The following is a 14,042-nucleotide window of genomic DNA, read 5'->3' on the forward strand; positions in this document are numbered from 1 at the left end:
GTTACAGAGTAATACTTTTAAAACCAATAGGAGGAAATAATTTTTCACTCCGAGAATAGTTAAGCTCTGGAATGCATTGCCAGAGGATGTGGTAAGAGTGGTTAATGTAGTTAGTTTTAAAAAAGGTTCTGACAAGTTCCTGCAGGAAAAATCATAAACTGCTGTTGAGACATACATGGGAGAAGCCACTGCTTGCCCTGGATTGGTGGCATGGAATGCTGCTACTATTTGGGTTTTTCTGCTAGGTACTTGTGACTTGGATTGGCCTTCCATGAAGACGGGATACTGGGCTAGATGGACCATTGGTCTGATCCAGAAAGGTTGTTCTTAGGTTCTTAAAACAGAGAATAGTGAGTTTTCTGAAATCCAATGGATTAGAGGAGCCGAGGCAACATGGTTGGTGTTTAAGGTCATTTACCACGGGATCCCATGTTATCTGTCACAGGCTATAGCACTTTATAGGCCATTCAGAGCATTGCTATCTGAGGGGGCAGTGTGATTGTTGCTGACAGGCTTCTGAGCAGTGCACTATGAGAATACTAGGTCTTCCGCTATCTCTTTCATGGGAGTTACGCTGTGGAATATGTTGACTGGACTGCTAAGAGCTCTTGTAGATTTTCAGAAGTTTAAGAAACTACTAAAAACTACATTATTTGTAGAAGCATTTCAATAAATATCTATCCTGGGTTATGAATGATCTTATATTGATATGTTGTTGAGTGCCGTAAATAATGGCTGATATGAAGGAATTGCTGTATTTATTGTTTGTATAACATGTGTTATATGTTTTTTATATGACTGGGTTTAAAAAAAAAAAACACCTATTTCTAGGCGGTTAAGAAATCTTTTAAATAAATAAATGGTTTCAATAGAGGCAGGTCTTGTCAGACAAATCTGATCAATTTATTTGACTGGGTGACCAGAAAGTTAGATAAAGGAGAATGCTAGATGTGGTGTATAAATATTTTAGCAATGCCTTTGATACTATTCCACACAGGCATCTAAGAAATAAACTTTAATGAACTAGGGGCACCGGAACACTATACAAACTAATCTCTGGACCCACCCACAAGCTCCTTAATTGTCTGCTTGGATAAAAGATGGTTGAGAGTAGATATGATTGGGGTCTCAAAATTCCTGAGTGGTATAGAATGGGTAAAAGTGAATTGATTTTATACTCTTTCAAAAATTTCAAAGGCTAGTGGACTTTCAATTAAGTTAAATGGAAATACCTTTAAAACAAATAGGAGAAAATATTCTTTCACTCTGGAACTCAATGTCAAAAGATGAGGTAAAAGTGGTTAATGTAGATGGGTTTAAAAAGGTTTGGAGAAGTTCATGGGGGGAAAAGTCCATAGTCTGTTATTGAGACAGGCATGGGGGTTGCCCTGTGATTGGTAGCATGGAAGTGTTGCTACTATTTGGGTTTCTGCCAGATACTTTTGACCTGGATTGTCCACTGTGGAAACAGGCTACTGAGCTAGATGGACCATTGGTCTGACCCAGTATGGCTGTTCTTATGTCAATCCTGTATTGGACAAAATTTTGGTAGGTTCATGGCCCCAGTGGCCCACCCCTTTCCTTTGCCATCGTAATAAATATTCTGCTTCAATGAATCTCAGATCACAATAGAAGATATTATTATTAGTAAGTGGTTAGTGAAGCTATCCTTAGAGTACATTTTTCATAAGAAAATGAACATTTTTTTAAAGAAATGGCATTATATCTTTTTAATCACAGGAAGTTTATTTGATGTCTATGCACACATACTAAAAGTTTCCTTATGAATACTTGGTCAGTGACCTTACTTAACAAAGCACTTGTATTTAATTGTTATACACTAATATGGTCCTGTCACTGACATCTTTTGTGCTTAATTTCAGCATTTAATTAAAGTATATATATAATATTGCAAACTAAAACTGGGATTTTGTTTTAATATTGAGAATCTCATGGTAGGGTGGCTTATGTAATCTCTTCATTATTAAGTTTTTGTTCATATGCTGAACTTTGGTCTAATAACAGTATAGCGTGACATTCAGTGTTAATAATTTTAAATATCAATTCTAAGTTGTCTGAACATTTTACTTATAAAGGTTCTAATACTGAAGTTGCAGGGCTTGGAGACTTCACTTTCCAAATGTGATGTATCCATAATGGATCTTTTGTTGGTGGTTTCTTTCAAGTTTTTCTTGTCTTATTGGAAGTCTTTAGACCGATTAGATGAGAATGATCATTGGAATCTTGTTTATAAGTATGAAAACATGGCTGAAGAAAAATGTAGATTATTGCACTCTATTTCAAAGAAATGGGAAAAGCTAGCTGCTATAATTATGCTGTTTTTAGTTGTAAATTTGTTTTTGAATCAATAAAATTATTTGAAGTAAAAAAAAAAATAGTTCTATTAAAGTTTTTGACTGAGAGTTCATATAACTATGCCTATTAATTTATATTTTTTAAAAAATCCAAAACTTGATCTAATATATTCTTTATAACTTAAAGGCCCTTTTACAAAACTTTGCTAAAAATAAGTGACCTACGCTATTTGTAGTATGTAGGTTACCTATGCGCTCAGATCACTTCTTAGCGTGGCTCTAAAATGGCCATAATTTGGCTTTCCCTATTAATAAATAGTTGAAAAATATAGTTTTGTCTATTAAGTTCTCATAATAAGAGAGCTAACATAAACATCACCAAATCCCTCTGAAGACAATCTAAATACATATATAATTAAATATGGCCTCAGAAATGATTGGATTTGTATGAGAGTGTTTGTTGATTGGTTGTTGACATGGGAGAGTTGTGATAGGTGGAGCTTCCAGGATTGGCAGTTCTCTAATTTTGCCGCAGCATCTATGTACGCCGGCGCCATTAAAGGAAAAAGTTTCTATGGCATTTTGAGCAACAGCCCCAAAGAGGATGATGCTGTAGAGCAATGCAATAATGAGTGGAACAGATCATTCTGCTGAATAGTGAGTTGATTGTGTATTGATTTTTGCTTGTTGGTATTGATGCCCTGTGTTATGTTTGATTGATTAGAGGATTGGAATGGTGGACAGTAAATGTTTTTTTCTGTGGGAGTAGTGTTAGAACTTATGATAAGTTTACATCTGGCCCTCCAGTGTTGCAGGCTTTGTAATGAATTATGAGTTAATTTAGTGTGTATTCATTGTGTTTAAGTCTAGATATATAGGAGGTTTGGATAGGCATGAAGGTGGTGGCTGATTAATTTCTTGTGTTTCAGGTGATTGGATGTTAAATGTGGTTGGAACATAGTTATATACAATTGTTTCTCATGATCTCCTGAGGAAGCCAAGGACGAAACGGGCCCCGTTGGGATCATGACTTAGGCGATGATCAATAGTGTCAAAGGCAGCAGACAGATCGAGAAGAATGAGGATAGAGTAGAGTTCATTGGATTTGGCCAGGAATAGGTTGTTAGAGACTTTAGCAAGGGCAGTTTCCATAAAGTGGAGAGGGCATAAACCCAATTGAAGCAGGTCAAGAATATTATGAGAAGAAAGAAAGTCCAGGCAATGGCGGTGAACAGCACGATCAAGTAGCTTGGATAGGAAGGGGCGGGTGACTGGACAGCTCCCAGCAGCACTTGCAGTTCTATGCAAATTAGCTCACTGCTTCAGTGAACAGTCTCCCTCTGGTGGAATGCCAGTGGCAGGGAACTTTACTCTGTCACAGCCACACAGCATCAGAAGCTATGGAGCTTGGAGGTCAGAGATGGTGGTTGTTTAATTTTTCTAAAACAATCCTGAATGTGGTTTTCTGTCTCAGCTGCAGATAGCTGAAGCAGAAGACATAGTTACAGTTTTAAGAATGCTATCAGTGAAATGGAAATGTAGCCAGTAATTCCCATACCACTGTTAATCTTTAGTAGACTTTGTAAAAATATTTTTATTTTAATGTCTTGTAATGGGATCTGTTTATACCTTCTTAGTGCTATGCTTTATATGTATTTACATGAGGTGCTTGGGATTTAAAATTGGCTTTATTTAGCTCAAATCAATAGTAAAACTGATCAACAATCTTAATTAAGGTCAGATTAAAGAAATATATAGAAACATACAATCTCTGGGCCTCTTCTATTAAACTGCGGTAGCAGTTTCTAGTGGGGGAGCCGCACTGAATGACCTGCGCTGCTCCTGACGCTCATAGAGTTCCTATTAGCGTCAGGAGCAGCGTGAGCCACTCAGCATGGCTCTCTGCACTAAAAACTGCTAGCGCAGTATAATACAAGAGGGGGTCTGTGTCTCAGTAAGATCTTATGTTTAATGTTTCCACACAGTCAATGCTCTTTATTTACTCTAGCTTACCCCTTGTTTAGTAAAAAGAGTCTGATTTAAAACAGAATTTCACTGTAGCAGCATTTCTCAACTCTGCCCATGAAGAGATTGTTGATTCCTCTCCCCGCCTTCCCGGCAAAGCATCCATCTCCATGGTGAACAGGCCTGGTTTGGTGCATATGGCGCAGAAGCATTAGCAGGGCATGACAGAGACCTTCCTAGTCCTGATCAGAGGGTCTTATATACATGCAAACACATTTAAAACTTTGAAAAAGTCAGGATAATAAACAAAAGACCAGGAAACCAATATAAAGCATAGGAAAAGGGGACTTCACTATTTGTGTGAGGTGTTAGGTGGGGCAAAATCATAGAGGAAATCAGGTAATGCGTAACATACTTCTAGAGGTATTAAGAACTCCATCTTGAGTCAGTGACTTCATTTTGTGTCAGTGATTTTCTGTATGTCTTTGTTCTTTCTGCGTTTCCCACCTTGAGCCTCGTGGCTCTAATTAATACCAGACCTCTCAGTCTGGCTTGTGGAAGATATAGGGTTTCATATTTTTGAATATAGATAGTTATATGTATCTTATGAATGCAATATGTGTGTTGGTATGTGTGTGTGGGATCCCACGAGTGATTATGTGTGCAATAAGTGGTATAAATGATATGTGAGAAAATGATTTGTATTTAATTTCAAATGTTTTATATAAGATATAAGAAACTAAAAGGGAACCTAAGAGGCAACATCTGGAAATACTTAGAGACAGAAACACTATACCAGTCTTTGAGAGACTCAGAGCAGGAAGGGTCAGCTGGGTTGACCTCCAGCATAGGAGGGAGGGGAAGTAAACCTCCTCCTTCTTCTTCTGCTGACAGGGACACAAATTTATCAGCAGACGCTAAAGAGACATGCAGGCTGACTTTAACACAGATAAGCTGTTTGATTTCACCTTCTTGAGAATGACAAAAAGAATATTGGATATGTAATAACGGGTTTATGCATATTTAAAAATTAATGTAAACAAAAATATGATTTCTGAAACTTTTATTTCGATATCAAAAAAAGAATTTTTTTGTTCAAACTTAAGGACAGCCTCTATTAGGTGATTGGCTGACAAGTATGATGTCAGACTGGACAGAAAATATATATTGGTGAGCAACGAATTATCGGGTGGAGATTCTTTGTCAGAAATGCTAGCATTTGGCGCCTGTAAAAGACTCCCACCGATGACGCAATAATCTTTTGATAAATGTTATGGAAATAAATAAAATTAATACATTTTTTTAATACACTTTGCGTCATGTGCCATCATTCATGTACACTTTACCCACTTATGAGCAAACCTGGCTGCTCAATGGTACACCTTTCCAGTCCTTCTGCAGGGCTGGAAGCTACCAGTTCTCTCTCATAGTCTCATTCTCTTTCTCCTTCTCTTTCTCTTTAATGTCCAGGAAATCTATTGTTATATAGGATTTGTCAAAAGAAAAAATGAGAAATGGGGGTATTTAACACTCTATCTTCATCAGCAAATTTAATTATCTCACTAGTTATTCCCATCTCTAGATAATTGATAAATATATTAAAAAGTACAGGTCCCAGCACAGACCCTTGGGGAACCCCACTATCTACTATTGACCATTTAACCCTACTCTGTTTTCTACCTTTTAACCAGTTCTTAATCCACAATAAGACATTACCTTGTATCCCATTATTTTCTAATTTCCTCAGGAGTCTTTCATGAAATACTTTGTCAAATGTCTTTTCAATATCCAGAAACATAATATTGAACAGCTTACCTTTATCCACATGTTTATTCATCCCTTTGAAGAAATGTAGTAGATTTGTGAGGCAAGATTTCTCTTGACTAAATTCTGACTGGATTTGTCTCATTAATTCATGCTTATGTTTATGCTCTGTAATTTTATCTCTACTTTGTGCATAATTGTTGTCATTGCACATTTTGATTATTGAGAAATATGGAGACCAGGATTCAAATCCTCTTTCTACCACTGATGTTCCATAAAATCCTGGACATGTTATTTCATTCTCATTACCTTAGATACAACTTAAGATAGCAAGGCACTATTGGCAGGAAAATAACTATAGTACCAGACTGGAGTTAAATATAATAACTATAATAATAATAACTTTATTTTTATATACCGCCAACTATCTTGCGACTTCTAGGCGGTTTACAATAAAGAGGAGTGGTTTACAATATAGAGAAACTGTAGTTACAATATAGATAAACTGTAGTTACAATAAAGAGAGACTGTACATACAGCGGATTAAAGGGTATAACATTGTACATCTGGTAGTTCCAACATTAATAAATATTAACAGCAGTTTGTGTGCCGTGCTGCTTACACATGATTAGAAATGTTCCTTAAATTGAATATAGTGTTCATGGTTGGTGATTGGGTTGGGGTTTATAATTTAATGATTTGGGTATGTTGTGGTATTATAAAGGGGGCTGATGTTCTGGTTCGTTATCTAAGTATTTCAAGAACAGGTATGTTTTTAGGTGTTTCCTAAATTCACCATAATTGGTTGTATATGCAATTAGTTTTTCTAAGTCTTTGCCCCATGTGGCTGCTTGGTACGATAACAGTTGTTGATGGTATCTCTTATATTTACACCCTCTAGCCGGTGGGGAGACAAATTTCAGGTGTGTTTTTCTTTCATGTCTGTTGGTTGGGAATGAGAAGAGGTCTGTGATGTATTTAGGGGCTAGACCGTTTAATACCTTGAAACAGAGACATCCTAGCTTGAACTTCGTGCGTGCCTTCATCGGCAGCCAGTGTAGGAGTCTGTAGGAAGGGGTTATGTGGTCGTACTTCTTCAACCCAAAAATCATCCTGACTGCTGCGTTTTGTATGAGTTGTAGTCTTTGCATTTGCTTCTGGGGGATTGTCAGATGGGTGATGTTGCAATAATCCAGGTGGCTTAGTATAAGGGATTGTACTAGAATTCTGAAGGCTGAAGTGTGGAAGTGGAGATCATGGAACTTGGAGACAGAGAATGATAATGCAGAAAAGGGATCTTGTCAAGCAATTTGTCTGAAGAATGCAATTCATGAGGAAGGGTGTAGATAGTGAGCAGTAGTGGCTCGTGGCCAGTAGGGGGTGATGTTTATGGGACGGTAATGGAATGGATATCAGAACATGATAGTGTAGTATTTTTGTAGAGTTTTTCTACAAAAGTGCCTGTTTTTCGTATGATTCTGGGTAACTCTAGTTAGATACAAGCATATGTGTCAGTAAAGGCCACGCCCAATAGAAGCGTATGAAAAACGGGTGAATAAAAATCTGAATATAAATGTGGCCAAGGCCAGAAAAACGCGCTACAGATTAATATAAGGGAAAGTATAATAATATTTTTTTTGTGTACTTTGCTATTAGGCTAGATCATGAAGGAAATCACATGGACTCCATTTTGTTCTCTGTTTTGCTATATCTGCTGTCTTTGGAATCCATTTTGTGTTCAGTTTTTTCCAAGTCTTTGTTTAGACTTCTCAGCATCGTGGTGTTAATTGATACCAGATATGCTTTAGGCTGGCTAGGAAGAACATATTGGATTAAGTATCCCAAACTAAGATATAACATGCATTAAATATGAATTAAATATGAGTGAACCAAGTTATGAATGTATGGAATGCTTGGGCCCAAGCATGTGCTGAATGTGTGGTATGAATGGATTTGTAGTACTTAAAATGAAATGGTTAAGTTAGAATCAGAGATCTGATCTGTAACAGTCTCTAGCAGGGAGAGGGGGAAAACAGCCCCTCCTTCTCCTTTATTGTAATGACAAGCAGGCTGACTAATTTTCAGCACTGTTTGTAGATAACATGAAACAGCTGACAGGCAAGCTGAGAACATTTCAGCACCTTTTTAATAAATGATGATCTTAATATACCTTGTGAAAAGGATAATGTATATTCAGAAATGAATGTAAACCAACAAATGTAATTTCTGAAACTTTTTTCTTTGTCTAACTTTAAACACCACCTTTGTTGATTTTTGTTGGCTGTCAAGCTGATGATGTCACACTGAGCCAAAAGTATATAATGGGAGTGTTTCAAAATACTGAGCTTAGCTCGTTATCAGAAGGCCAGCATTTTGGCAACTATAACGATCTCCCACTAACGTAACTGCTAATGCAATTATGCTTTATTCTTTTGGTTCATGATTGAAGATAAACACAATAAAATTATTTTAGTAACTTTACGTTAGTACCATTTTGCATTTTTTGTTGTTTTTCACACATTGAGCTTCATGAGTGCGTGGGTTCCCATGCTCAATAGCTAATGAGGAGCTGCAAAGTGCATATATTTATAAATGAATAAGATAATCTTGAACTGTATATAGAAGTAGATGGGTAGCCAATGTAGTGAGTTGCAAACAGAAGTTATGGGGCTCATAATTTTAAAAAAACATTCAAAAAGTGGCCTAAATCGGTACTTAGACAATCAAAAGGACAGATCATCCAAGTACCGATAATCAAAGCTGGATTTAGATGTATCTAAAACCAGCTTAGGCCTTTGCCCTGCCTCTGAATGCCTAGAGTGAAAAGAGGTGTTTTTAGAGGAGAGGAAAAGGCAGGAGGTGAGCCGACCTAGACTTAGTCATATTGCAAGTATAATCAAAAGTCTAACAAGATTGCCCGTTCGGAACTTATACGTTTTGACTTGGACTAAGTCAAAACAGGTATAAGTTCTGAATAGGGACTGCTGAGCTGATCACAGCTGCTGCGATCAGCTCAGCAGCCCCGACAACCTGCCCTTCCCCCCACCGCAATGATCGCTGCAGGAGAGATGCTAAAACAACATTAATTAGTTGTAAATAATAATAATAATAGCCTGTATTGATAACACCCAGCCCCTACTTACTGTTAGCCTACATTGAAAACTGCACCTCTAATTTATAGTAAATGAATGTACATTATGCAAATCAGTGACTGTACGGATAGATTGGCTTCATTTAGGGTATTCCTAGGAATTAGTGATGCCATCTATGTTTGCACACTTGAGATTAGATATACCTGAAGCATTCCAGCCTTAGCAGCACATAGTTTCATATTTAAGAACATAGCAGACATTTGTTACTTATCATTGGCATGAGAGAAGAGAAACATCAACGCTTTGCACTTACATATCACTCATTAAAAAAAGGAGAACATTGATATAAAAGCCCCGATTCTGTAAACTGCGCCTAACTTTAGGTGTGCTTTAGGCGTCTGATTTAAATGAATAATGAGCGATTTAAGGGTCTTAACAAGCATTAATTGGGACTTAGACGGAGTTAGGCGTCCTTTAGCATCCTTAGAACACAGATGCGAGATAGGCGCAGATGTAGGGAAGTTTGTAGATGTGGGTGTTTTTGCTTCATTTCAATGGGAATTCAGCTTTCTTAGTCAGAGACTTCCTATAGACACAAATCAATAAAAACCACCTTTTTATATATAACATTGTAGAGATGTCTATCTGGCGTCTATATGGGGTTTTTGGGAACGCTTAGTGTATGAGAAACGTCTATACGATGCCTAAATAGTGCCTAAATAACGCCGATTGCCAGTTGTTCCACTTGAACGTCTAAAGCATGCCTAAAGTTAGGCGCACTTTACAGAATCTAGGCCAAAATGTCAAATAACCCAAACTGATGGCTTTGCCATTTTTCTGGTGAATATCGTTCTACTGAGCAAATAAAATAATGAATGATATTACCTTGTAAATTAACCCCCTCTTCTATAAAGCCACAAGGTAACGGCCCCAAAGCTCATAGAGATTTAAAGGGTTCTGGGGCTGTTGCCGTGCAGCGGCCGCTAGCACAGCTTTGTAGAAGAGGGGGTAAGTCCACACTACAGCAAAAATAAAAAGGAACGAGTTTCTGCAAGAGCTTTTCTTTCAGCTATGACTGATTTATTTAAAAAATGGGTTCTGATCATTTTGAAAAGTACATTTTCAAAGAATATTGGAAATAACATATAATCTGTTTAATATAAATAATTGATATTACTTAAGGCTTTCATGGCACAAAGCCTGTACCTGCTATGACCTTGAAAGCACAATTCATAATGAATGAAGAAGCATTTATGGTTGATTTTACTTCCACAATTCACTCCTGATGACTATTAAAAATGGAAAGTAAACTTAAATTAGGGTATCATAAATAAAGAAAAATCCTTCAGAGTCAAACCTCAGAATGCTAAGGAAAGATGCATGTACTTACGGAAAGTACTACTGATTTTTTTTTTTTCATCAAGGCAATTTTTTCTGCTCGTGGCAATTAAGAAGAGATGTTGGTAAGTGTTTTGTTGTGCTGAAACTATCTGTGGTTGATAGGGTGTTACAAATCAACCCCCCCCACACACACACACATACACCCCTTTTACAAATCCATGGTAGTGGTTGCCATGCGGTAAATGCTCCAACGCTCATTAAAATCCCTGTGGGCTTCAGAGCGATTACCGCAGCAGCAGATGCTACCACAGCTTTGTAAAAAGAGCCCCAAATAATTTAAAAATTACCTTTGAGACACTTGTAAGGAAACTGATCAAGATCTGAATTATTTAAATAAAAGAGACAATATCATATGTAATACTGAATGAAAAAAATGACTTCAGATTTAATATAGCAAAGAGTCTTACCTAAGGGCTCTTTTTACGAAGGTGCGTTAGCAGTTTAAAATGCATAATAGCGCGCACTAAACTGCTGGATGCGCTAGCCACTACTGCCTCCTCTTGAGCAGGTGGTAGTTTTTGGCCAGTACGGGGGTTAGCGCGTGACGAAAAGTCACGCGCGTTAATCCCACTAGCGCGGCTTTGTAAGGAGCCCTAAAACTCAAATGTTTCTAAACTAGATTTTCACACCATGTTTATTTGCCTGGTTTGGAGCACAACAGGTATCTCTCTGAGCCACTCAAATCCATAACTCTGCCCAACATAATCACTTAAATACATTAATCTCTTCAATAGAAAATCAGCTGAAATAGAAAAAAATCAGATATAAAACTGGCAACCTTCTTACGGCTAGCCTTTCTACAAGATTCTTCTCCAGACTGCTTGGAACACAAGGAGGGGCCTAAGATTCCAGTTGGCCCAGGTGCCTAAGTATTAGTGACTTGGACTAACCGCCATGAGAACAGGTTACTGGGCTAGCTAGACCCAGTAAGGCTATTCTTATTGTAACCAGGGTTAAAAGTTTAAAAGTTACCTGAGTGAGAAAAACAGGGTTTAAAGAAGATTTTAAAGGGTTTTTAAAACAAAGAAAATCTGGAATGTAAGAACTGTGTTTTTTTCCCCTATTTTGAGAGGTTTGGTTTGTGTGTCTTTTGTATTGGTGCAGTTTTGGTATTCTGTTGCTGACCTCCTGCACAGGTTTGCTGTCCCATTGCTGTCCTAGTGCATCAGCTGTCTAAACATAACACTGGAATTCGCATCTCGCTCAGATTGATCATAAAATACACAACACATATAAAGTGGCAAAAAAATGGGCCGCAGCTTTATTGTCATAAAATCAGACTTTAACAAAAACTTAGAACTTTCCAATACAGTGTAGCTTATTCTCAAAATTCTGGAGCTACTCGGTGGCGAACTAGCTCCTCTTCCAAAATTCACCCCCATTCCCCACTTCCCTTTCGGCAAGACACGCGGTGGCGCAGAGTCCAGCCGCCACCCATGGCGGTATCGCACATGAGCAGTTAACAAAATTTAATCACCCAATCTGTTGCATAGCTACACTGATCCAAAATTGTTTCCCCAACATAGAAATTTTCCGCCAACAAAACTACGACAAACCAACCCTCCCCTCCCCACCCGCCAAAAAACACCAAACCACCCAGAGAGGACCCATAAAGAGGGAAGGGAAGGGCGGGACAAATTTCCCTCACAACTCTAACCTTCCTACACTCCCTCCCACTTTAATTCTCCCTTGCCCGCCAATTCTCCTCACAAAAAACCCTCCAATCCCAGAGCCCCTTCCTCAGCCAATCCACACTTTCTCTCTCTACCCTATCCTTGCATCTCTTACTTCCATACTCCTCCCTTTTTCTAACTTGCCTAACAACCCACTACCTATTCTCCTAACTTCCTGCTAATATCAATTAACCCTTTTCCTCCCCAACCCAATCTTCGCTAGCTCATCCAGCGTTATAAGCCCGCAGATTAATCTGCAAGCCACTTTCTGTCAGATTTGACAATTGTGTGTGCAGGTAGTTTGGTTTCTGTGCCTTGTGAGAAGGTAATTATAGCTGGTTTTATTGAATTTTGAATAGGAATTGGAGGTTTTGGTTGAAGTTGAGGTTTGATATACAGATTCTGGTATTTATCCAAGGGTGAAAACATTTCTTTCTGCTGATGTGAAGAATTGTTTTATCTGTGAAACTATTTGATGCTAGAAATAGTCTGTGAGAATCTTCTGGGAAGTGTTTTGAGAGATTCTCTGAGTGACAAATCTGCGGTGCTGATTTTTGGAGATTTTATGAGAGGTCCTGTGTGAGATTCCTGTGTAATGTGAGATAAATATTGGTGAAGCAAGGTTATGAACTGCTTTTGAAACCTGATTTCTGGAGAAATTTTCAGTCTCTGTGTAATAAGTCTGTGGTGCTGATTTGGGGAGAAGTTAATGAGATGTCCTGCGACAGATTTCTGTGGAATGTTGTGGGAGACTATTAGTGAAGCAAAGTTGTGAAACTGCCTTGGAAATCTTTCTGGAAATAATTTCTGTAAAGATTTTTGGAATTTGGGGAAAAGATTCATATGCATGAAATGTTTAGAGAAAAGAACATCAATTATCTGTTTTTTTCCAACTTTAGAAAGTATTTTAGGCAACTGTGGGGTTATTAGATTTAGAATAGGGTTTTTCTTATTGATTTGGTTTTAGTTATAGTAGGTTGGTTCCAGGGAGAGCGAAATCTACTAGCAACAGCACGCAACATGGTATCCCTACACAGAAAGGACAGAAAGCTTCCAATACACTAACCCGACGAAAAAGGAGAATTCAGAAAAGCTGGAGGCTGTAAGATAAATTATTTAAAGAAAGCGTTCTTAGACCCATCAGTTAGTTTTCCCTGGACAAAGGATTTTTAAAGAATAAATAGTACTTATAAGAAATCCTGATGGTGCAATTGCTGATGGTGAAACACAATTAATGGCATCAAAGAAGATTTTATTTGGACATTTAAAGAATTGAGTAGAGGGGAAGCAGAATTTCATTGTTTAGACTTGTTATACAGCATTTGTTTATTAAATTTTATTTCTATATTCAATTTAGCGTCCTTAGTGCTTTTATCTATTTTATTATATGTTTAATAAATATTTTTATTTACAAGGTTACATTTCAAAATTATATATTTTTTTAATGTAATTCACTCCTGCTCCTGGGGAAAGGTATCAATTTAACCCTTGGTGTTCATGACTACAAAACAAATCTTATTTCAAGAGGGATACTTTTCACTTCAGTCTGAGAAGGAGGGGGTTACATTATGTACTTATGTTACTAATGGCTTATGGACTTTTAGGAAATCATCCAAAAACTGCTAAGCTAACTGTTTTTACAAAATTCTTTAGGAATGAATTCCAGAGTGTAATTACATAATAAGTTAAGAAATATTTTCTCTGATTTGTTGTAAATATACTACGTAGTAGCTTCATAGCATGTCACTGAATCCTTGTATTTTTAGAAAGAGTAAACAGGTGATTCATGTCTACCTGTTCCACTCCACTCAGTATTTCATAGACCTATATTA

This window comes from Geotrypetes seraphini, chromosome 1, assembly GCF_902459505.1.
Source record: "Geotrypetes seraphini chromosome 1, aGeoSer1.1, whole genome shotgun sequence".
Taxonomy (NCBI): Eukaryota; Metazoa; Chordata; class Amphibia; order Gymnophiona; family Dermophiidae; genus Geotrypetes; species Geotrypetes seraphini.